The sequence below is a fragment of the Lineus longissimus genome, chromosome 1 (assembly GCF_910592395.1).
Source record: "Lineus longissimus chromosome 1, tnLinLong1.2, whole genome shotgun sequence".
Classification (NCBI taxonomy): Eukaryota; Metazoa; Nemertea; class Pilidiophora; order Heteronemertea; family Lineidae; genus Lineus; species Lineus longissimus.
In genome coordinates this window covers 13071348-13096424 of record NC_088308.1, presented here as the reverse complement: position 1 = coordinate 13096424, position 25077 = coordinate 13071348, and the positions used below count along the sequence as shown (strand labels likewise).

The 25077-nt window shown below is 40.9% G+C and overlaps 1 protein-coding gene across 2 annotated transcripts in view; it reads right to left on the bottom strand.

Moving 5' to 3' along the window:
- LOC135488511 (uncharacterized) overlaps window positions 1–22010 on the bottom strand; it is a 111140-nt gene extending 89130 nt beyond the window's left edge. For both annotated transcript variants that reach the window (XR_010446995.1, XM_064773151.1), the window contains exon 1: window positions 21835–22010. The gene's annotated coding sequence lies outside the window, so the exon portion shown is untranslated. The remainder of the gene's footprint in view (window positions 1–21834) is intronic.
- Window positions 22011–25077: the final 3067 nt, after the last annotated feature.

Below are 25077 nucleotides of genomic sequence, written 5' to 3'. Positions count from 1 at the left end.
TACAATATGTTCCTACAAAAAGTGTAAAGGTGGTCATTACACTCAACTACCATTTAAAACAAGAGCTGTAATCAATGTTCAATCAAATGATAATAAATGTTTTCTATGGAGTCTATTGTCATCTTCTTTACTTCAGTTTTTTTTCATTTTATGTATATAAGGGACATACATTTGTTCAACCAGGAGTTGCGTATTTCTTTGCAAGAGATGCATGAATTACTTCTACCGAAAATCAACACTAGAAAATCATAAAAAGAAATGTGGTGAACATGACTACTGCAAGATTAGTCTACCAGAACCGAATAGTAAATGGTCTCAACTTAAGTTTGAAAAGCACTCATTCAAGAACAGAGTCGTTTTAGTGATCTTTGCTGATTTTGAATCATTCAGCATTCCTGTTGTAAACCTTATGACTTCGTCAAGAGAACAAAGTTCGACTGTTAACCCCGTAACCCCAGTAACCAAAAAGCTATTCAAACAGATTGCGTCTGCAGTTTGAGTGTATGTGCACTATGACTATCCATTACTATACAGGAGTGAATACTCACGTTACAGGGGTGTTGATGTTGTAGATGCTTTCTGTGACTGGCTGATTAGAACAGAAGAATTATTCTCTAAACTGTTTAGCTGTAATGCTCCTTTGGTTATGACTGGGTCCGACTGGCAAATATAGCATTAAGAAACCCACTGTTTCTACTGTAATCAACTGCTAGGTTATGACAGAGTAAAAGATCATGATCACTACAATGGTAGATATCGAGGAGCTGCTCACAACTCTTGTAACTTCAATGAAAAGAAAGCCATGTTTGTCCCGGTTTTCTTTCACAACCTAAGCAATTACGTTCATTTTTGTCCTCTCTTGTTGCCATGAGCAACAGAGCATGCAGGCTTAGGCTATGATGTCACTGATGACGTCACAAGGATGCCATGACGTCATCATGATGTCATGACGTCGGGTCAACAATCACAGCTGTCAGACAGTCCCTGAATGATCGCTTCATTCAGTTGCGGTCATGCAGGCACAGTGGACACCAAATTGCCACGTCAACATCATTTGTTATTATTTCCTTGGTGCCCACTGACTGGGAACACCCCAGGGCGCTCTGGCGTTGGCACTGCACATCTGTAGTGCCTGTGATGAGGAAGTCTCACACTCTCCCATCTTCGTAAGTGGTCGATTTTTGTCGCAACCATTTTGGCCTAGGGCCCCGCACTCACTTCAGAGTGCATTATTAATGGGCTTCAGCTCCATGAAGCTTTCATCAGTGCACCCAGCCCCTGTGGATTTCATGTTTCCAATGTAAGTATACGTACATTGCCACGTCATTTAAATAATATTTCCCTCCGTATGCTTATTTCCTTTACTGTCCAGCTGTTTTAACCTCTCCGGTTTCAGGTGTCTTCTTTAGGCACACAGGTTAAACTTTCAACCATCGATACCAACTTTTTGCCAAAGGCTTGGCTCAGACCGCCCTTCAGCAGGCCATACTGCCTGGATGGACTGGTTTACTCTAGGTCAATCAAGGGGAGAAATTGACTCCTTGCGGTCCCGCTATCAGGATACCTCTGTATATCCAACCGTATTTCTTTGTCGCCACACGCATCTGATGAGTCTCTCTTGACGAAACCGCATTTCCTGCACCTTCATGGCCTATCAGGCACACATGGTTGCTTCATACCATCAGTGCACGGTGCCCAGTAGCCAAATTCCTTCATTTTGGTCCTCTGTCCTCTCTTGTTGCCATGAGCAACAGAGCATGCATGCTCAGGCTATGATGTCACTGATGACGTCACAAGGATGCCATGACGTCATCATGACGTATGTCAACAATCACAGCTGTCAGACAGTCCCTGAATGATCTCTTCATTCAGTTGCGGTCATGCAACATCAACCTGAGCAATTACGATGCTCATCTCTTCATTAGAGATGTAATGACTAAACTTCCTGAACATAAGAAATTGAAAATACTTGCCAAAGGACCAGAACAATATATTTCTTTCCAGTTCGGATGTTTTAGGTTTTTAGACTCATGCAGATTTCTGCAATCAGGTTTAGATAATCACAAAGTTGATGGTAGATGACAACTTTAAAATCAGCAGGATGTTTTATCCAGATAATGAAGATTTCGGGTTACTGAGAAAGAAAGGATTAATTCCTTATTCTTTTTACACATCACATTAAAGTTATCAAGTTAATTACTTGGAGAAGACTATGTTATTCAACGAATTAAAGAATGAAATGGCACCTGATTCTGCTTACGAACAGGCCAAATACATATGGAATCATTTTAATTTCAATGATCATGGAGAGTTCATTAATTTGTATTTAAAAACAGATGTTTTACTTCTAGCTGATTTATATGAGAAATTTAGGGAGGTCAATTTAAACTATTTTCAGATCGATCCATGTCATTGTTACTCAGCACCTGGCTTAACCCGGCAAGCAGGTTTGAACACACTGGAGTAAACCTGGAACTCCTAACAGATTTTACTTACTTTTGAAAAGGCAATAAGAGGAGGTATTTCAGGAAAGATGGGAACAAGACACGTCAAGACCGATGATCACCACAAGCTACTTTACATCAATGCAAATAACCTTAAAGATGGAACCTCAGCCTTATGTCAGTTTTGAGATGATGGAAGACAGATATATCACTGCAGAACAGATATTAGGAATTCTTAAGCACAGTGAAGTAGGCTTCTTCTTAGGCTGGGTTCACATAGAACTATACTATTCGGGTATTCGGTGCACGTTTTGCCAGGGCACGCGGGTACCTGAAATCTGACAAGGAAATTTCACAATACCGGGTCACATAAGAGGGCACTATTCGAAAAGGTCGTATACCTGCGTATAGTATAGTATAGTGGGAATCGTGCGCGTTCGATTTTCGTGCAGCATATACCACCCTGTTCAGAAGTGACCAGAGGACTTGGTAAGAACATGCATTTTAATGTTATCGATCACAATTATTAAACGATTTATTGCATACTATAGGATAAGTTAGAAACAATAGTACTCATTTTTACTCATTTTATTGCAATTTCTAAGTACAGGACTTCATTACATGTTTTATTACTAATCAACTAAATGATTCTTTTAATTAACATCTGGATGATCCATGAGGTTTTTAAATGTCCTGTGGTACTCCCCCAACACAGGTCTGCCGCACTCATTCTGTTCTTTCTTTCTTTGGTCTTTGTGCCTGGTCAGCTTCATCCTCGGCTAAGAGGAGAAGAGCCAAATCTTCTTCGTCTGAACTGTCCATCTGATCGGCGCCAAAAGACCGAATACCGCACGCATGCTACCCTATGTGACTCGCCGTGCCCGTATAGCGTATAGCGAATAGCGAATAGCGTATATCGAATAGCGTATACCGAATACCGTATAGTTCTATGTGAACCCAGCCTTAGAGATCGACTTGACATCAAGTTCAAATCAAAGAACTTTCCATTCTGTCCTGAATCTCTCACAATCGATGATGATGAATTAAGTCCTTACCAGAGAGAGTTATTTGGTGACGAGAACATATATAATGTTCTGCCTTACAGAATGTTACAGTTTTACTTAAAGCAAGGAAAGGTACTTAAGAAGGTTCACAACATAATTAGTTTTAAACAGTCAAAGTGGTTGGAGTCCTACATTGATTTTAACACTAAAAGAAGGATGGATCCTACTAATAATTTCGAGAAAGATTATTTTAAACTGATGAACAATTCGTTTTACGGTAAAACTTGTGAGAACATAAGGAACAGGATGAAAATTGAATTGGTCACAGATGGAGAAAAAGCCAGGAGCTTCATGGCCAATCCTAGGTTTTCATCAATTTGCATATTCGATGAAGAGAACGCAGCTATTAGCATGATAAAGACATCCATGCGGTTTGACAAACCAATTTATATCGGTGCTTCAGTATTGGAAATGTCTAAGCATCTGATATATGAATTCTACTCTGGCGAGAAGAACATGGAACTACTATATCTTGACACTGACAGTTTTGTTTTCAAGTTAAAGACAGACGATTTGACTAAGGACCTGACAAATATAAAGGATCATATATAGGATTTTAGTAACTACCCCAAGGATAACCAACTCTATAACACTATCAAGAAGAAGGTACCAGGTTATTTTAAGGACAAGCTAAGAGGAGAAGAGATGATAGAATTCATTGCCTTGAGAAGTAAGATGTATGCTTACAGTACGAAAGATTCAGAAGCAAATAAACTGAAGAGAATTACCAAGAACGTAGTTCAGAAAGATATATCATTCGCTGATTACATTGACTATCTTGAATAGAGTAAGTCATCCGACCACAAAAGGAGATATTTAAGATCAGAAAAGCATCAGATCTATTTGGAGGAGGTTGAAAAGAAAAGTCCGTGTCCTTTTGATGACAAGAGATTCATATTTGAAGATGGAATCTCTACTATGCCTTTCGGTATGTATTATGAAAAATACAGTGATTACTCTGATCCTAATTTTGTTTATCTAGACTAAGTCAAGTTTAAGATAAATAGTAATCAACTATGACTCAGTCAAGAGAGCAGGATGGAGTCCGGGGAGCAAAGCACGAAAGCTCGACTATGACTTTGTCAAGAGAACAGAGTTCGACTTCATAATAAGAGAACAAGAATGTAATGAAGGCACTTTTGAGTATTACTTAACAGAAAAATAATTTTACAATTCTTGGTGGACATTTGATTTCCTACCACCTAGTGTCACTATTTTCACATTCCTAACCGATTTATTTAGAAAGACAAAAACTGAAACCTCAGATTTAGGTCATAAATACATACGTATACTACGATCAGGTAGGATACCTGATGCTTAGGAATTCAGAGGTGGTGCACGTGGACAAATATATGATTGTGGTGCTTTTCTGGCTAAATATCCATCATATAAAAAAAACGCTACAACCTCAAAAGAAAATATTACTAGTGAATCTAGATTTCCATACACACATCATTTTAGTTTAAGTGAGTTTTGTGTAGAATGGCAAGATAAAATAGAATAAGCTGGAATTGACCGTGTTAAAATTAACTGTGATGATAAGCATTACATAATAATTGAACTTACAGAGGATAAATATTTCTCATTGGAAGAAACATTTGATAAAGAGGAACGTGAAGAAACTAAGATTGAAAAAGAAACGATTATTGGCGTTGAAGTGGAAGAAAAGACTAAAATTAAATAAATTAGAAAAAGCATAACAAAAGTGGTTAATAAGTGGTTTGATTTCAGTCAGGAGAAGTTTAAAAAGAAAGGAAAATACTACTCCACCAAGCCTCTTCCATTTTATGTAACAGATCTTATTCTAAGGACAAATTTGATTGACCATAGTAAGACATTGTTTATTGGTGACCATAGTGAGACATTGTTTACCAATAAACCTTCTAATATATTTGTATTGTGCCAGTAGATGATGGTGAACAGATAAAGCTTCAAAGACATGAACTTAATTTTACTAAAGTTGCTAATAAATGTACTAATCATCTCAAATTTGATATCACTGATGCAACTGGTAACCTAGTTCATTTTAGAGGAACACCTAATGTCTATTCATAGAAGTGTGTCACGCCTTAAGGGTGCTGATAGCATGCAGTCGCTAGCATCGGACTATGTGGGTTGTGACAGTGACGGTTTCGAACCAGGCATACATGAATTACTGAAAAGAAAGAAACGCGAGGCCAAAAGGCGCAAGGCCATTACTGGCAGCGGAAAATCGCACGACAAATTAAAGGCTGGTCCGGAACCAGCAAGGGACGCTTTCGTCTATAGGATAAACAAGGGTACTCTCGAAGCGGACATAGAGGACTACGTGTCGGAGCAGAATATCAAAGTGCGCGCGGTTAAAATGCTCTCGCACTGTGACGCAGCTTTTTGCTCGTTTAGAGTGACGGTGGGGAAGTCGGACTTTCCAAAGCTAATGAGTGAGGACACGTGGCCTGAAGGAGTAATGGTAAGAAAATATATCGTCCCGTCTCGGGATCGCGCCACAAAAGAATCCGTTATATGAACAAGAGCCCTCTAACGTATTATTTCATTCTTACTTGTATCCTATTCCCAATCATGGCACATTCGTTCGGCAATAGACTTCCACTTTCCATCACCAGTTACAACGCTCAGGGACTTGGTACTGGGAGAGTTGAATACCTGACAATCCTTTCGGACAAATACGATTTTATATTTGTGCAAGAACACTGGCTTCACGAGTGCGAACTTTTTGATGTGTTGACCAGTATATTTCCCGAATGCAATGCCCACGCGGTATCTGGGATGGAGCCTGGCGTTATAACGAGGGGCAGGCCTTATGGTGGCACTGCCATCCTCTGGAAGACTAGTATCAGGCATGTAATCTCGCCAGTTACTTTCAAAACGAACCGGTTTTGCGCCATTGTTGTAGAATTAACTGACTCGGTAAAAATACTTATGTGCAATGTATATATGCCAGGCGTCGATAACCCCACCGAGTACGAAGACACTTTACAAGAATTGAATGCTCTGTTTGCTCAACAAGATATTGACCGAATAATTCTGGGAGGAGATTTTAATGTAGATTGGGTCAGAACGCATCTGAACACGACTCAACAACTTGAGATATTCCTGCAGTCAGAGTCACTGAAGACTATCAGCGATTTTGGTGAGATTGATTTTACATTCGAGAGTAAGATAAACAACAGCAGGTCAGTGTTAGACCATTTCTATATCACAGAGAATCTTTTGGGGGACATATCTGACCATAGAGTGACTCACGATGTCGATAACTTTTCAGATCACTCGCCACTTTCTGTCGAGTTTAACATGCAGATTGAACATGTTTATAATGAAGGGCAGTCAGCCGGTGCCCGAGGAAATGTGCCTAAATGGGACTCACTCGCCCCAGAAGACATTGTGCAATATAAGTTTAATCCAGAAGTATTAGGGTAGCAGGAAGGGTTGGGCGTTTGTGGTTTCTGAGTCTGAGGGGGTTGGTGTCTGTTGACTGTGCTTTAAGAGAGACTAGGCATGGCGCCAGTCTCTCTTAAAGCACAGTCAACAGGCATTTGGTCTCAGTATTTGGGTTTTGATTGCCATGACTGTACCCCTGTAAAAGTCAGAGGAGGAGAAGTTTGGAATGATGAAAGCATTGAAGAAGAAGAAATGTTATTATATATTGAGGAAAGCAAAATTTATTATGAGACTAGAAGGCAGTGTCCTGACTTGATTATTTCGAAAATGGCAGTCTGAACACATTAAAAGGTGGAACATGGCATTTTATCGACTTTGAAGTGTTCCGCAGTTAAAGGGAGACTATAGGCAGCAGCTAGGTAGGCAAGATAAAGTCATACAAATTTGCCAATAGGGGTCAGTCATATCTCTAGGCATGGCGCCAGTTTCTCTTAAAGCACAGTCAACAGGCATTTGGTCTTAGTATTTGGGTACAGAATTAAGGCAGCTCAGAGAGCAATGATTGAACGATGCTGTGGACAAGTCCAAGGATACTGCATGAGTCACGACCAACTTCTCATCAGAAAGCGTCACCACCAGCATATTCAATGTTCAGTTCCAACCTGTACCAGTCCAATGCACGCCTGTCATGGTCAGCAGTGGTCAGCTTAGCGCGATATGGAACATTCTTCCGAAACTCAAGCGAGGGAAGTCTGCTCATTAGCCTATCTCGCGCACTGCTCCTTCTTGTCAAACATCGTAGTGAAATCGTGGTACAGTGGGGTGTCCTCGAGGATTGCAGCTGGTCGGACAGACGTGAGGTGGAATGTGGGCGGCTGCACTTCTTCGTTGATGTGCGATGGCAGATAGCACAGTTGTTGCGTTGCATGACAGCTGAAAGTGAATGTGATATCATAGAACTGAGGCGTTTGCAATGAGACTATAGGTGAAGTAGAAGCAAGGAGTGAAATGGGCCATCTTCCAGTGACTAATATACAGAGTAAGGGCACTGGGTGTTGTTAGATTCAGCATTGAATGTATTCCTCGTACAAGCGTGAATAGTGTGGACATACAGTGAGAGGTGAGAGACCCCTATTGACTACTTCTTGTAACTTTATCTTGGATATTATATTAGTATTGAACTTCTAGCCATGGATTATGAAGAAATTGAAGTTGTAGGCATGGAATATGAAAAATTATTCAACGTTGAAAGACATTATTCCATGAGGCTTTGCCGTGATCGCAAAGGAAGCGACGCGATTGGTTCACATGCTAATGAGGTATGATAATGATAATTACCTCTATAATGCTACTTGGATAGCGACTGTGTCGTTGATTGCAACAGTGGTCTATGTCAATGTGTGCCTGTAATGTCAATGAAGTATGATGAGGTGATGACGATAGTGCAATTGACTAGGTGGCGCATTTTAGAATCAGCAGTGAGCACTGTGTGTAACATGGTGAAAGCAGCGGAGATAATAACTGTGTCGAAAGTATTGTTATAGGGCCTTCCCTAGGCCCATGGGGTTAAATTTACAATCCACGATTGAAAAGACGTAGTTTGATCGCATTCAACTATAAATCCATTGAACAGTTGTGTTCCTTGGCTTTAGTCAACCGATGACCTTTTGTTGGGCCATGATCGGGGATTGTAAACTGTAAATGTATTATGGACTGGGAGACGGGGGAAACACAAGTGAAATAGACCAAAACAAGTGATTTTGGGGCTTTGGTTTAGACGCATGTCCCACATGCGCCATGCGGGATTATGCGGGATTATACGGTTCATGTGAACTTGTTGACATCTACATGATCTAGTGCCGTTATTGGTCATGGTACATGGTAGGCCTAATCATCATGGCAATATGTTTCAGAAAAAGCTGGGAGTAAAATGAACTGCCGATGAATAATGATGTTGTTCATGTTTACCATGTTTACTATACATAGCCATAGGGTATGCACTGGCCAGTGCACTTTCTGCACGTCGTCATGGTCATGTACGTGATACCTTGCATATTTTGTTTTTTGAATGCGCATGCTTTTTGGGCAAAATCACTTGTACCAACACTAATGAATAATGTCTTCTTATCCCTATGACTCCATACACAGTGAGGGCATTGTCCCATTCTCATCAAATGGTAACTTATTGTACCGTATTAGGGTGGAAGTTGGGGAGCAGATACCTACCGCTGCACGCCTGTCATAATCAGCAGTGATGAGCTTAGCGCGATATGGAACATTCTTCAGAAACTCAAGCGAGGGAAGTCTGCTCATTAGCATATCTCGCGCACTGCTCCTTATTGTCAAACATCGTAGTGAAATCGTAATGGAAAACGTCTGGCTTTGCGCCAGACGTTGACACTAATAAGTGAAGAACTAGTAGGTAAAGAACTTCTACTTGCGCGAGACTGCTCTGATAAAATTATCATTGCAGAGACTACGGTGACGTACACATATATTTTTTACAATCAAAAATGCCCTCAAAAGACGACATGGAATGATTATTTTATTGATATTTCCTACTATATACCTTCCAATTATCACTTTATACAAATAGATCGGCGTTAGGTCGCATGCTTTTCTTTCCTGGTGACACTATAAAGCAAAACCCCGTAAATGCGCTATAAGTCCAATAATAAGTGACGGTGACCCGTTATAAATGTTTCGCCAGCTTCGCTTTTTTGCCGCTACGCGGCGCGTTGGGCCCTTGCGTCTAGACAGGGAGGTGAACGCCATTGAAAGAACGGCACGCGACTATTGTAATATATTCAAATGTAATGACCACAAGGAAGGGATCGAGGCTTTACACAATGATATCATTAGTGCATGTTTAACTGCAGGGGAAGAATGTTTTCCTAGTCAGGTCAATGCTCAGGCAAAAGGTCGGAAACCTTTTCCAGGGTGGAACGAAAACATTAGAGAGCTTAGAGAAAGGGCGCTGCTTTGGCACAACATCTGGAAGGCCGGGGGGTCGCAAAGGCAAGGGGTCGTATTCGAGATCCGTAAAACGACTAGGGCGAGATACCACCATGCCGTCAAACTCTCCAAAAAGGAGAATAAGGTAGCTGAGAGTAATAGAATAGCAATGGCATACCTGGAAAAGAATGACAGCGACTTCTGGAAGTTGATCAATAGGGGAAAAAAGAAGAAACAGACCTACGCGGTGAGAATTGATGATGCTATGGATGACAGATCCATCGCGGATAGGTTTGCTGTTAAATATGAGGCTTTATATTCATCGGTTGGTTACGACGAGGATCAGATGAGTGATATAATTAAAGACTTGGACAACGACATAGACTCTAGATGTGAAACTAACAGATGTGGGTGCATTAGCCACACTATCTCAGCAGTTGAAGTTCGATCTGCAATTTTCAAACTGAACAAAGGAAAACATGATGGTGGGAAGACTCTATTTAGTGACCATTTGATACATGGTACAGGTACTCGACAAGAAGCTAGCGGAGCTTTTCACGCTCATGTTGTCCCATTCTTACATACCAGAGGCGTTCAAAGGTCGATTATAATTCCTATCCCCAAGAACAAGAGAAAGTCTATTAACGATTCTGATAACTATAGAGGAATCGCATTAAGTAGTGTCTTATGTAAGGTGTTAGACCACATCATTATGGAAAAATGCCCTCAGGTTTTTTGCACATCTGATCTGCAATTTGGGTTTAAGAAAAAGAGTTCTACCACCCAGTGTACATTTGTGCTCAAAGAAGTTATTGATTATTATCTCTCGCATGGAAGTAATGTTTACGTGACGTTATTAGATGCCAGTCGTGCATTCGACAGGATTGAATACACCAGGCTGTTCAACTTGTTAGTAAAAAAGAAATGTTGTCCACTGATTGTGAAATTTCTGGCAACGCTGTACACGTGTCAATATGTCCAAGTAAAATGGAAGGACACTCTAAGTAGGGTAATTGATGTAAAAAATGGTATAAAGCAGGGTGGAGTAATGTCCCCTATTTTATTCTGCATTTACTCGGATGAAATGCTACTGGACTTGAAACAGTCGAGTTACGGATGTTATATTGGCCAACAATTTGTAGGGGCATTGGCGTACGCCGATGATGTAGTTCTATTGTGCCCCACTAGACATGGCATGCAGGAAATGCTTAAGATTTGTGATAGATATTCCGAGGAGTATAGATTATTGTTCAATGTCATTAAAACACACTTCCTATTGTTTGGAAAAGAAGCAGCCGATACTTTTTTAAGGTGGCAAAACAACAGACTTGAGGTAGAAGATATAGCAAATCACCTGGGCCATATCATAGGCCCCCACGCCGAGCAGACACTTATTGATCAAGCTATTGGAAACATGATTGCCCGAACTAATGCACTTGTCTCTGCATTTGGTCATTGCGACATTGATGTAAAATATCGCCTGTTCAAAACATATGTCATGTGTTTATACGGCAGCGTACTGTGGGATTTTTCTTCTAGGCACATGGATAGACTGCTTACGACCTGGAGGAAATGTATAAGGAAACTATTCAAATTACCGTATCGGACACACTCAAATTTGTTGCCTACTATATGCCGGGATATCAATCCGGAATTTCAGATGCACAGCAGTTTTTTAAAATTTTTTAAGACTGCTCTGAGAAGTAATAATGAACTGGTTGAACTGTCTGCGAAATTAGTCATTTACGGAAGTAGTTCCTCCGTCGGGGGAAACATCAATGTACTATGTGAGAAGATAGGGACCGATAGGGACAACCTTATTAGAAGGGGTAACAAAGTTGGTGATATCGAAACGAATGACATAGGCAGTGTGATCAGGGATCTTATACTGATGAGAGACAGGGGTGACTATCACCTCTTTGATAGAGATGAGCTGTCAGATGCTATTACGCATCTAGCATGCGAATGATAAGTTGACCTTTGCCCCCCCCCCCCGCGGCAGAGGATCCATGAGAATTTTTCTTTCATAAATAGACTTTGATACATGTATTTTGTTTTTACGTTCTTGTCTTGTTCAATGCACGTTTTCTTGTAAGCGCACAATGCACAATACTGTAAAATGTACAAGAGTACGATAAATAAACTATATATATATATATATTACCTTACATTTTTGACGGTGTATTTTGTGATTGTTAGAGTTAAACTATGACTATGACAAAATCATAGTCAGGTTCACTCCATTAAAAACATAGTATTGGTCAAACTTTGTTCTCTTGACGAAGTCATGGTCGAGCTATTGAGCTTTTGCTCCTGTGACCCTGTCATGCTCTTGTGACGAAGTCATGGTCGAGTTATGTTCTCTCAATCGACACTTTTCGCCTTATCTTTCAATACAGGTGTATATGTCATTACATGTGTATCTATAACCTCTTTAACACTCATTAACTTTTTCTTTAACTTAAAGAAAATGATAGTAGCAATAGCAACTACTGCCACAGCTACTAAGTAACCAGATGAGGCCCTAGCGACATGTTTTGGTTCTGGTTCGAATTCTGGTTCAGGTTCTGGTTCAGGTTCTGGTTCAACCTTGTTGGGTTCAACCGGTTGTCTGATATCCCTTTTCAACCTCTTAAATTCTTGTGATCTTTTATCTAATTCTCTTGACCACGCTAATTGTTTCTCTGATCTTTGTTTCTTTGGTTTCTTAATGGTCGAGAGATGAGAGTAATAAACAACAAGTACGTATAACAATATTCTCGTGCGGATGTTCTTCCTTGTTCGATCCATGAGTTAGTTCCCCAAGGCAGAAACCCCCAGGAGATCGGAAATGGAACCCGATAACAGTTCATTGGTAACGAGGTAATCATTTCTTAAGTCTTCCTCAAGATCATCTGCGTCATCAACCGGCAAGAACAAGTTTGTTAATTTAGTGTAAGCTTTCAAGACTGTCTTACCCAATGAATCATTAAGTCTGGCAGCCATCTTTGTCTGGTAGATTCTAAGATGTTTCAAGATTTCCTTCTCTGTCATACTATCTAAGTCATCAAATGTAATCTGTTTATTCAAAAAATCCTTGCTTTCAAAAATCACTCCTATGTATGGCGCCTACATAGGAATAAACTCGGTTCTGTTTCTCCTTACATCAATGAAGGCTCTGATAAATAACTTTCGTATCAGAGAAAACATGTTACGGTGTTAAAGCTGTGATAGCTTTCGTTTCATTGGGTGATATGAATAAAGACTAGCAAATGCTTTTACTTCAATTTTGTACAGAAAGGCCTAGTGTAAATGTACATGGAGTTTTAGATAAAATCATTTGCTTGTCTTTATTCATATCACCCATTGTTCGCAATATACCTTTCGTCTGAAGAAGAAAATACTTGACCTCTGGCCTTGCTATGAACGCCCGTAAGTTAACAAGTATTTTTGCCACCAAATTTACTTAGTGTTATACAAGAGTTTCACAATAAATCATAGTGTTAAACCCTAGTAAAAGGAAAAATTGGTACGACTAATCCGAGCCTTTTTTTAAAAAGGCTTCAAAAACACTGTCTTTGGCCTTAATTTTAGGGAAAGTGGTATTTCTAGAAATTGCCTTTTTACTGAAATTGAGCTAAAATGGCTCTAGAAATTGTCTTTTTCCTAAAATTAAGGCTAAAGACAATGTTTTCTGGGGTCGTTTTTAAAAAAGACGTGAGTTGTCAGACAGGCATTTTCCTTTACTTAAATAACCTATCGGGGGCCCCACTGGCTTGTGCGCTGGCATAGACCGCAATGCAGATTGCTTTGACCTTGGGGTCCGCGTTGGGTGCTAAAAGCCTTACTGACACTGGGGACACTGCGTCCCCCTTTAAATCCTACACTACATGCATAAAATTATGTCGAGTATATAGGCTTACATGTAGGCTATGCCTACGCTGTAACGCTGTATACTCTTTCCATAGATACAGTAACTCAGGCGACAAAATGCAGCCTAAACTTTCATCATTTTTGATCATGTACCTGTGATCATGTGTAACCCTCTGTCAATTGGTGATTTTTTTCGGGGGATTCAAACGTTCTTATCATCTTAAAAAATCTGAATGGGATACCCCAGATCCCAATTTGCCCCACTTTGGATCCCAGTGGGCCAACCGGGGATTATGGACGGGCCCCCAAAAATTCGGATATATCCGGTAGTAACTCAGCGTGGACAAAGTCGACAATTGTCAAAAGGGTAAAAGCCTATCACCTATCATGATTCAATTTTCAGCCCTATACATGTATCTGTTTGATTTAACAAAATGGAAGACTTCACTTTATGAAATAGGGGTAGGATCCTCACCCTCTTCCCACCAATCCCACACCCTACTGGGTTCCCACCCCAACCCGCTTGGATTGAGATATCACCCCATTTCCCACAGAAATCCCACCCCACCCCCGGTGATCCCACTCTGCCAAATGCGTCTGGCCCAATGGGATCCAACCCTACACCATGTACACCAGAGGGGTCTATCTGGGGTACGGCGGGATCTCAGTCAGATTTTTAAGGAGAAAATGCTATCTCAGAGCCGATAGAGAACACTTTTTTCAGAGGATGGTATTGCCCGAGTACACACCAGCTTTACGACCAAATGTCGACGTATGGAATGATGAATTAATTGAAAGGTATTTTTGGCACGGGTACACAAAGAAAGAGATACCGGACGCTCTGCGTAGAATGTATGGAAGATACATCGGTACAAGTATTCCACAAATTTAAAGTTCGGTCTGAGGCGCAGACCAGAAATTGTCGAGCTTCAATGAATCATTGGCTCTATTCTCGATATTATCAGATATATAATGGGCTGTGCCTCGGTTACCGAACCGTATGGAACAAGCTAACCACTGATGATGGATATGCAGTTCAAAGGGACTGTGTCGTGGAACTCATGCAAATGATAGACCCCGATGGTGCATCAAGGAGAAAAAGCGCAGGCTGCTCCAGCTCCGACCTGAATATAGAGCGACTGGATCCAATTCAATCTGGCACACAGATGAATATGATAAACTCAAGCCCTTTTGGCTTTGCCGTACATGGCGCCATAGATGGCTTTTCGAGACGCATCTTGTGGCTTGAGGTGGGGCCTAGCAATAACGACCCAAGTATTATCGCTAGACACTTCTTAGATACAGTTGAACAATTTGGAGGATGCCCAGAGATCTGCAGATGTGATTTAGGCACTGAAAACACACATCTGCAAGAATTACATGCGCTAAGTGACAGAGAAATTCATGATAATTGTTTCATCTGTGGCAAAAGCACTGCCAGCCAAAGGATTAAAGCTTGGTTGGGCATTCTGCGTCGCCAAGCTCGAGACTGGTGGATAACTTTCTTTGAGAATCTGCGCGAAACCAATCTTTATAATGATGCGGATCCACTGCAAGTAGCATACCTACGATACTGTTTCATGGATATTCTTCAGAAAGAACTACACCATGTTGTTGTCCAATGGAATCAACATACAGTTCAGGCTAAAAATAATTGTGGGAATCCTAGAGGGAAGCCAGGCGTATTATTTTTTATGGTGGAATCACGTGGTGTGCACAACTTCCAGGTTCCTTGTGATTCTAACTACATCGCTTATTGCCAGCAGCAGTATGGAAGAGACAACCCACCTCATGGTTGCTCCAAATATTTCATTGAACTAGGAAACCAGATTCTTCCTGGAAATCTGAAGCCATCGATTGTTGATGAAGCAGCAGCTTTGTACGGCAAACTTATGCACGAAATCAGTCGCCACGACACCTAAAATGCATTGCATAATTCGGTTAACCTGATTTCGGACAAGACGAGGTCTGAATACTGAGCTGACATTTTCAGTAGTGTTAGTTGAGCTAGATTATTTAAAAACTTATTACTAAATATTCCTTTGCCAGTTTCGGGAGATGGTGTGCGGTTCAGTGTGGTGAGATTTCTGCTCGTTCGTGGATGACCCAAGGTGGCAGATTTCAACATTTTACGCTAGGTGATTTTATTCAGTTCACCTGTTAGATCGCTGTAATATATATTGCTATGTTATACAACTGTAAAGCGTATCAGGACAACTGCCAGCTTGGCAACTGCCACCGAACAACTGCCATCCATAGATGATTGCCCCCAGGACATGTCCAGGGGACAGTTGTCCTGGGAGCGGTTGTGCGGGGACATACCTAAATTCATTTCTTTTTATACTGCTTATTAATTATTACAGCATTGTTTTGAAAAGAATTGCATGGTTTAAAGATCTTCAAAGAGGTGCTGCGAAATTGTCATCTCGGCATTGTACATGTACATGTAGATGAAATGCAGCTTTTTGCCTCTCATGCAACTAATCCATTCGGTAGTAATTGCCTCTACTAAGTAACTTACTAACAATTGCCAAATCATTTTTGGTTATGGAAGTTTCTCTGTCTTTCGTACACGAACAGGTGCGGAATATAGTCCATGGGCCAAGTCTCAAAATTGGACCAACGGGTACCATCTCTGGTGGCAAAGTCTCATAGTGATTTTTTTATTCCTTGGTATCTCTAGTTTATGAATTCAAATGATAGCCCTGCCCAATGAGTAGCTTTTTGGTAGTTTTCAGCCGGTTTTCATGATAGGGTATGGTCAATTTCGGGGGCCCTGAATAATGGGGTAGGGGAAACAAAAGAAGCTGCCATTTGGTAACGGATGGACCAAATCATTATTATTATACCTCAAAATGTTCAGCTAGGATGCCTCTAACAGATTCTAAGATGTGTTTTGATGTAATGCATGTAATTAGGGCAACAGAGGTCAAAAGGTCACGAATTTTGAGGGTTGCTCAAAATCTGTGACAGTCAAACACCTGACGAAAAAGTAATGCTGAGGGTCAATTATTCAAACATTTTACACTTGAAATCTGTTTTTTAGTGTTTTCTAATGCTCTAAATATAATTTCAGAGGGGCTATAGGAAATTATTTTGATAGATTTGGAATCCACAACAACTGTACGGAATGCTTAAAATCTGAAATTATGAAATTTCAGAATATGGGGTAAGGGAAACATAACCGAATGTTAAATCGCAATGGATGGACCCAATTAATAGTATAAGACCTCAAATGTTAAGCATAGCTGCCTCTGATAAAACCGTAAGGTGTGTTCTAATATAATGCATGTAACTAGGTCAACTGAGGTCAAAAGGTCATGAATTACGGGGGCTGCTTAAAACATTGGCCACATGCAACAAAGGCAATGCTGTGTAGGCCCACTACACCGACATTTTATGTAATAAACGTTAAAACTTAGTGCCAAATATCCATCCTATCAAACCAAAAAGTAAAGTTCACTGAACCTTTCTTCTAAATAGGCTCTAACGTCTTTAAAAGATGAGCCACTGGAAAAGATGCAAATGCCAAAGGTCCCTTCTCCAAAAAAGTCAATCATCCTCGTCATCACTACATGATTCCATATCTACATCGGTCTCAACCACGACATCATCATCATCTCTCATATTTCCACATGTTTGCAATTTGCACATTGGTGTGCACTTTAGTCCTTTATCAAGACATATGCATTCCCCTTCCTGACAAATGCGTTTGCATCGGCAGGCCATCAGTTCAATGACAGCATCTGGAGCAGTCTTTCCCGCCATCCAGTCAATGGGTTTCCTTTCTCTCCCCAGGTTTCCTTTCTCATCCCGTACCCATCCATACCCATCAGGGTCTGGAACCACTGGTTTATTCTCAAGGCTTAGTTTCCAAACACGAGCTTGATAATTTGCGCGCTGGGCATGCTTGTTTAGGGTGTCCTCGCATGGAGGAAGCATACTTGATTCTACCTCTCCTCTCTTTGCCATGAACAGATCATGCCGCATTTTATTCACTAACACAGTCTTCGTGGTCGGAGCGGACATGACACACGTAAAGTGCTGTAATGTTCCCAATAAATCAGCTGACTGCTTCCACATGTTTCCAAGTTGTGCGAATGCTTGCAGGAACAACTCGCTAGATCGCATCTTGTCCAAAGGCCCTATCTTGCCGCGTCCAACAAATGCACTAACTGTATCGCATCCGGAAAAGCTGTGAAAGCCGATGAGTGCGTCACAAACATCATCTCCAAGAGACACCTGTAACTGAGAGACGTCAACGAACTGCGTTCTAGTCTTTGTTCCCTGCTTTTGGTACAAGGTGGCAGGAATATCCTTTGCGAACGAGAGAAGAAGCACGAAGACGTCTGTGTCCTCGGACACTACTATAACACTTTTGTATCCGCTTTCTGCGGCATGTTTTGCATGCAAAATCATTCGTGTATCCGACTCTTCTTGTGATGACTCAAGTTCCTTGACCTCACTGCAACAGCTGCCAGTAACCTTGAAGCATTTAGTACCACAAGTGACAAGCAGTACATTTTCTTTGATCAGTCCCCTCTTGCTAGTTGACTTCCAGTCAGAAACGAAAAACTCAACAAGTCGTGTCTTATTGTCCGCCTCTGAAAGAAAGTTCCTCCACTTCTTGATCTTGTGTCCAGGTACAATTGTACTGAATTTGATACCAGTGCCTGAGCCACGTTTCTGCCGTTCCGCATCCTTGATAGATGTTTCTCTGTAGACATCGAATACTACATCAATTCTCTGACTTGTACCTCCTTCCCTCAATACCCATTTCAGAAGAGAGTTGGAGACCTCCAAGAATGTATTGTTTTTGACATTCAGTTACTGCACCAGGCTCATGCCATCGACAATGCATGCGGAATGACTTGGAAGATTTTCTGCAGGGGGTATGATGTCCCCGATACTGTTCATGAGTTTGGTCTTATCCGTTTTCCTTAGTAAACCACTTTCATTTGCTAGAGCCCAGGGTATCGGTCCCAGTGGATATGATAAGACAATCTCCATGTCCAACGCTCTTCCTTGTGCAATGATAATCATGCGAGCAAATAGATCCTGGTCAGCCCGAAGGATTATTTCTTTATCATTGCACTTCACTTTCTTCGTACATACATCAGTGAATGTTTTCAGTTTCTGTTTCTTAACTGTTGCGAAAAAGTCTTTTGCATCTGGTTCTTCCTTTTCGAGGCGCTCAGATCGGAAATCTGTGTAAGCCTTCTCCCCAATTGTGCGAGCGTTGAGGAGATCCTTGGTTACCTCATCTGGAGCGAGAGTGCCGTTTGAAATACTGACAAGGGATTCATCTTCCGACTTGAATGGGTTTATCATTGCCTCCTGGATCATTTCCATCACGGCCTTGACATCTGATTCATCCTTTGTGATTCGTGTGCTATGCAGGTCCGGATGGTTCAAAGATGACGAACTTATTCTTATCACGGCTCTCAGTTGGCGGAGGAACATGCTTCGGTACTCTGCGTTCAGGTAATAACGCCGAACTGCTCCAGTATTTAGGCTAAATCCACGAGTGCCCCCAGGTGTTTGGGTATCCTTGTTGACAGTTTCTTCAATGGTCTGGTCAACTGGAATCTTTCCAAAAGGGTTGTCTGGCCCTAGTTGAACTGAGAACCCCCCCACTCATGAGATGAGAAAACGTATCAGGGTGATCGTGCATAGTATAATCTCAAGTAACGTGCGTAGTTCAGCCTATCGTATGCAAGACACCACGAAATCATCGCCTTGATCGAGGAAAGATGTAACAGCCAATCACCTTCTCTTGTTGCGCGTACCAATCCAAAGACAATCTCCACCATATCTATATATGACATCCAAAATGCTGAAAGACTGCCATTGTCGCTCCTGAGGAAATCAAGATACTGTTGGAAAAGGTGAACTATGCGTAAGTAAGACGGATTGGACATCACATCATGTAGGACGACTCCTGAAGCATTGTCCACCAGAGATTTTAGCACTGGCAAGGCTTGATTCAGGGAGTCTGCTTCTCTTGTTCCCAGCCACTGAAGGAATCCGTCCCATGCTATTCTCATCGTTGATTCGTACATTATCTTGTGCATTCGAATAGCACGATTGTACTTCCTTCCATCCAGAACACCGCCTATTGAACCATCAGCAACAATGCCCGATTCGACGCACAGATCTTTTAAGCCAGCATCTCCAAAGCGTTTGCCTAGAACTGCCAGCAATGTGCATAACGTATGGAAAACACCCATTCTGAATATGATACAACCAAACTTGTCTTGGTGTTTCCATGCAACTTCTAGTGCTTTTGCATACAGCGCTTGGTCGAAAACACAAACTATTTCTGACAGTTCCAATGACTCCATGATTCTGAGGGTTTGGTTCAAGACTTCATTTACCGTAGACAGCTGTGTAGCTGGTGCATTGACTGTTGGAAGATAAGCTACCGTGTCCTGTGTAACAGCAATGTTGTCCCGACATTGGATATTGAACCCTGTCCAACTGCAGACTGCTGGGGAGCATCCCTTTTTTTCTGCCCCTGAGAGTAACAACCGAATCCTTGGCTATCAAGTCATCCAAATGATTGTTTTAAGCATATTTAATCTGTAAATAATCTGAAAATAATTCTCTGGCGATGTTTTTGATCGAGGGAACCATTGGCTTTTCTTTATCCTTTTGTTAATCAGTATTAACTTAATCAGGATCCCAATTTTGTTGACCTTTTTCACCTCAGTTGACCTAGTTACATGCTTTATATTCGAACACACCTTACGGTTTTATCAGAGGCAGCTATGTTTAACATTTTGAGGTCTTAAACTATTAATTGGGTCCACCCATTGCGATTTAACAGTCGGTTATGTTTCCCTTACCCCATATTCTGAAATTTCAAAATTTCAGATTGTAAGCACTCCGTACAGTTGTTGTGGATTCCAAATCTATCAACAAATTTCCTAAAGCCCCTCTGAAATTATATTTAGAGCATTAGAAAACACTAAAAAAACAGATTTCAAGTGTAAAATGTTTGAATAATTGACCCTCAGCATTACTTTTTCGTCAGGTGTTTGACTGTCACAGATTTTGAGCAACCCTCAAAATTCGTGACCTTTTGACCTCTGTTGACCTGATTACATGTATTACATCAAAACACATCTTAGAATCTGTTAGAGGCATCCTAGTTGAACATTTTGAGGTATAATAATAATGATTTGGTCCATCCGTTACCAAATGGCAGCTTCTTTTGTTTCCCCTACCCCATTATTCAGGGCCCCCGAAATTGACCATACCCTATCATGAAAACCGGCTGAAAACTACCAAAAAGCTACTCATTGGGCAGGGCTATCATTTGAATTCATAAACTAGATATACCAAGGAATAAAAAAATCACTATGAGACTTTGCCACCAGAGATGGTACCGACATTTGGTCTGGCCCATGGACTAATAAGCTAGTAAGTTCAAAATCACTCAAAGTCATTTTTGGCCAAAGATTTTACCTACTAGCTAGCTTTTTCCTTGGAGGGTAAAAAAATGTGACCTACATTTAAAACCGTTAAACGGATGAAAGTTAAGGGTTCATTCCCATCTCGCCCCTTCCCACTCTGCCCCTTCCCAATTTGCCCACAGTTAAACAAGTAGAGATCCGCAGCCTCTTCACAAATTCTTCCCAAAATGTAGAGATATGCACTACTTTTCAATATGGACGTTTGACACCTGCGCTGGAGGGTGTTTGTGAGCCCCGATCAACGCCCTCTAGTGTCAATATTGATACGCCTGACTACATTGGCTAGTTGCGTCAACGTCTAGATACGCCGCCGCTGATTGGATAATTCAGGTATCGGATCTCGTATCTCGGATTTCAGATTTCGAATTTCGGATTTCGGATCTCGAATGATCCTTCTCGGCTTTCGTAAAAAGCGTTCTGGAGCCTAGTTTTGTTTTTATGAGCGATTTAAACATTAGACTGTTACTTCTGTTAGGAAATACTCTTTTATGTAAGTCGTCCATTAATTATCGAATTTACACCATTGTCATTTTCATTTCACTAACTGAGAAAACCCAACCAGGCAATGGTTGTTATGAATAATGGATACCGATGCCTTTACTTCAGTTTTCTACACTAGGTAAACGACAACATTCAAATCACCGTAAGTGAATCGTAACTTACCAAATCCTAATTTGTATAAACCGAAGTGTTCTAACAAGGTCCGTGAAGCAAGTGCGCATGCCTCTCCAATACGCAGAATCCCAGTAACAAAAATGGCTTAAATCTATCCAAATTTCTCTTTCTCTTAAACAATACGTCCAAGAACTATAGCAATAACATCTTGTGCATACGCATAATTAAACATCACATTTCGTTTTGTTTGAGTAGGCCAACCCTGACATGGATAAGCTATTTAAAAGGTCACCGTGGTATCTTATCAAGCACTTGTGTGGATAAAACAGGACATTAATCAATGAGACACCAATTTCAAGTACGATCGTTGAGTATCGGTCATACACTGCTGGTATAAATCATCATGTGGTGCATCATGAGATTCAGGTTCTTGATACTCCAATTCACTCGGCAGGGTGGCTGTTCCAATTACATCATACACATTCTCAAGTATGTTATATGTTTGGGCACCCAGCAGGACTTTTGTTGGCCAAGGATTGATTAACCTACTGAAGTTTGTCCCCTAATAATATTCAAACTTCTTGGTAATACCTCATAATTGTGGAACACCTTGTTGTTTCAACAATCAATATTTTAAGGGATTAGTTTTCTTTGCAATTATAATCTTAATCAACATTTCATAACAAGCTATTAAATAAGCCTTTTAGGCCTAATTGAACTTGGCCTTTCATTCTTTTAATTGCTCCGTAGTCAAGAGTTTTCAAGTGTTTACAGCAAATTATGTATTGTGGCTAGGAATAAGGTCCAAATGTATAAAGATATATGAATACGTCTCTGAATATATAATGCGGTGGAGCTGACACCTCTGTTAGCAGGACTTCTCTACACTATGGGCCTTATTCTACGTCCCGAATTGGTTGTTTCCATTCAATTCGACCTCTTCAATTAGGTCCAAAGGTTGTCATTGATAGATGTGTTATACTGTATGTATTGATGATTCAATAAAACAGTAGTGATTTTTGAGAATAGAACAAACATGTGGGGACGGGGAATGAGCTGCGATGTCCCACAAATATAACGAACGATGAACTTTAAATTCTGAATTAGCATTCAACTTTGTAGTAGTATCACGAAATGGTTATGTACATTCATCAGACCCGAGGAACACAGAACCATGAGGAAACAGGGGATATAGAACCAGTACTGTCACTAGAAAGTGCCAGTAGGAAGTGTAAGAAACGACGGACAAAAGATTGGAGAAAATTAGTTTCATTGGACAAGTTATTGGTGTCAGAGTGGGGCTGGGTTGATACAGAAAAAATTCTGTTTCTCTATTTCATGGCAGGGATCGGCCTAGCCTAATGGGTTTCATGAGGAATCCACATGTGATGACTGGAATCGAACAGCCAGTCTGATTTTCAGACCACAAAGCAAGCGGTGGATTGTGTTAATATAATATTGGTCCAGATATTTACCGGTTGTCCTCTTCCAGTTGAAACGACATGATCTCCAGAGCTAGACATCCATGCAGGCTCATTTGTAAAATGTCAGGCTATATGCACATGGCATAAAGGATTGTCTGCAGCCGGCAGCCACTTTGCACAGGGGGGCTTGAGAACGGAACTTGGTTAAGTTTTAATGAAATGGCCAGGGCCATTGTGCTCACCTCATGTGGAGGAAAGATGGATAAAGAGCATGGTCTTGTGTCATGTAGTGTTAGGTTTGATGTAGGTCCAAGCAATTACAATTTCCCCAAAATGGCCAATTTACAGTACATTCGACCTCTGTGACCTTGAAAAGTAGGTCAAATCAAAGAAGACCCGGGTGACACATTGAATGGATGTTAGAATTAGATGTACCTATGATATAAAATTGGTGCCAATCGGGCAAGTCATTACTAGGAATAATGGCATTTTGAAGAATTTAGGATTTGGCCCCCTCCCTGGAGGCCAAACGGCAAATCAGATCGCATCAAACTTCGGTACCCGAGATCACCTGACCAAGGGGTACATGTGTACTTAATTTGTGATCAATAGTCATTGCAGTTAAGAAACATGCCATAGCTACGGCCTGACGGCGAATTTACGCCATTTGACCTCTGTGACCTTGACAAGAAGGTCAAATTAAAAACCTGTGTGACATATACTGTATGGTGGTTAGATGTACCCATGATATCAAATTGGTGGCAATCGGGCAAGAAGTTAAGGAATAATCACATTTTTAAGGTTTTTGGATTTTGCCCCCTGGTGGTCAAGTGGTGAATCATATTGGACCAAACTTTGGTCCCTGAGATCACCTGACTAAGGGGTAAATGTGTACCAAATTTGGTATCAATAGTCATTGCAGTTTAGAAACGTGCCATCGTTACATCCTAACGGCTAATTTACACCATTTGACCTCTGTGACCTTGAAAAGGAGGTCAAATCAAAAACCCGGAGGATATATGATGCACCTTTGCTAGAAGTACCTACCATATTTTTTTCAAAATTTCCCGACTACTATTAAGGGAGATATTGCATATTTTCACTTTTAACGTTTGGCCCCCTGGTGGCCAAACCATGAAACGAATCGGACCGAAACTTGGTCTCCCAGGTGTCATTACATAAGGGTACATGTGTACCAAGTTTCAACTCAATAGCTCTAACAGTTACGAAACGTGCCCTGCTAACGGACGACGGACGACGACGACGACGACGACGACGACGACGACGACGACGACGACGACGACGACGACGACGACGGACGACGGACGCCACGGTATGGGATAAGCTCACCTCTGCTAAGAGGTGAGCTAAAAATCAATGCCTTTTACGGACACAATAGGCTACAGTCCTCATCAGTTTTCACCAATTGCATTTTATAGGACGTAAAACCTATATTTTGTTGTATTGTTTTGCAAAAACGCTACCAGTGCCAGTGCCAGTGCCAGTGTCAGAGTGCACTATATTATTTGTATAAACACTACTTGGAATTGTGAACTGCTGGAAATAACTGTTTTGTAATATCATTCTGCATGCTACCATTAGGCCATACATTAACTTTTCGGGCTTCATTGCATCTTAGTCACAACATTGTTCACCTAGCCAGGTGCATGATTTCATAAAGGTATTTAATGAGTTTCTATTTCAAAACAAATTTGTTGTGATAAGATATTTCATCATGCTAATGAATACGTATACCAAGAAATGAATAATTTGACGAATCGCTTAGTAATACGTGTACTTACACAATATAACATTGAGCAATAGCCAGGTAAAGTCAAGACATCAGGAATTGTCGACGTATGGTGAA